This window comes from Delphinus delphis, chromosome X, assembly GCF_949987515.2.
Source record: "Delphinus delphis chromosome X, mDelDel1.2, whole genome shotgun sequence".
NCBI lineage: Eukaryota > Metazoa > Chordata > Mammalia > Artiodactyla > Delphinidae > Delphinus > Delphinus delphis.
In genome coordinates, this window is record NC_082704.1 from 3179698 (window position 1) to 3181287 (window position 1590).

Below are 1590 nucleotides of genomic sequence, written 5' to 3' on the forward strand. Positions count from 1 at the left end.
CTGGCCAGTCTTGAATATCTAGGCCCTAGAGAGGGCTGCTTCCTATCCCAGTATTGTAGCTAGCAGGAAGAAGAGAAACACAGCAGATACTGAATGGGAGAAACAGTCAGCTCTGCCTCAAAGCAGCAAGACATTGCCAAGACTGTTTAGAAGGTATCGTGGGTTGAATCATATCCCCCCAAAAGATAGGTTGGTGTCCTAATCCCTGGTGCCTGTCAATGTGACCTTATTTGGAAATAGGATCTTTGCAGATGTAATCAAATTAAGATGAGTTCATACTGGATTAGGGTGGGCCCTAAAGCCAGTGACTTGTGTCCTTGTAAGAAGGGCATATGAAGGGACTTCCTTGATGGTCCAGTGGTTAAGACTCAGCCCTTCTAAGGCAGGGGGCCTGGGTTCGATCCCTGGTTGGGGAACTAAGATTGCACATGTGGCGTGGTGTGGCATGGCCAAAAGTTAAAAAATAAAGAAGGCCATGTGAAGACAGAAACAGAGATTGGAGTGACGCAACTATAAGCCAAGGAGCACCAGGGATTGATGGCGGGCACCAGAACCTAAGAGAGAGGCCTGCAGCAGACCCTTACCTACAGCCTTGAGAGGGAGCGTGGCCCTTGGTGAGTGAATAAGCAAAGTTCAGACTGTAACCCAAGCATAGCTGAGGGCACGGAGTAGAAACTCATAAAAGCCAGATGGCTCCTAGACAAGCCAAGAGATACTTAGGAAAAAGCCACTGGATCAGGAGTTCATTTCTCATTGTTAAGACAATGAAAGGATAATACTCTTTTTGACCATATTCTGCCCTGACAGGCAGGGCAGATGGCAGAGCTGGGCAGGACGGGCTCTACCCACAACCCCAGGCTAAGGGAGCAGGATTCTGGCCACTGGGAAGCTGGTCTGCTAGGACTGAAGAGTATGGTCCTTTACTATGCCTCCCATTATTCCATGGAATATTCCAGCAAGTTCCAGAGCAGCCAGGGCATTGTACATAAAGGAACACAGGTAGGCCAGTGTAGACTGTCTTTGGCAAGGGGCAAATGGACACTGAATGCCCTACTCCTGAGCCCACATTTCTGTGACCACAGCACCTTCTCGAAGCATATCACGTCATGGGAGCTGTATTCATTTCCTTCAGCTGCTGTAACAAATTCCCACCACCTCAGTGGATTCAAACAACATACATTTATTCGCGTACATTTCCATAAGTCAGAAGTCCAGAATCGGTTTCACTGGGCCAAAACCAGTGTGTCGGCTGGGCCACCCTCCCTCAGGAGGTTTTCGGGGAGAATCTGTTTGCTGCTTGCCCCTCCCGGCATCTAGAGCTGCACCTTCAAAGCCAGGAGCAGAGCATCTTGCTTCAGTGGTGATACTGCCTCCGTGGGCAATGTCCCCCTGCCTCTCTTACGAGGATGCTTGTGATTGTGTTTAGAGCCCAGCTGGATAATCCAGGATAATCTCCCCATCCCAGGGCCCTCAGTTAAATCACAGTCTGCAAAGTTTCTTTTGCCATATAAGGTAATGGTCACAGGTTCTCAGAATTAGTATTCAGATATTTTTGTGGGCCATTATTCAGCCTCCCACAGAAATGGAGGT

At 48.8% G+C, this 1590-nt stretch overlaps 1 non-coding gene across 1 annotated transcript; it reads left to right on the plus strand.

Annotated features, from left to right (window-relative positions):
• The first annotated feature begins 343 nt into the window (after positions 1 to 343).
• Positions 344 to 416, plus strand: TRNAR-UCU (transfer RNA arginine (anticodon UCU)). Its single transcript has one exon. It is a non-coding gene; the product is annotated as a tRNA-Arg (tRNA).
• The last annotated feature ends 1174 nt before the right edge of the window (positions 417 to 1590 follow it).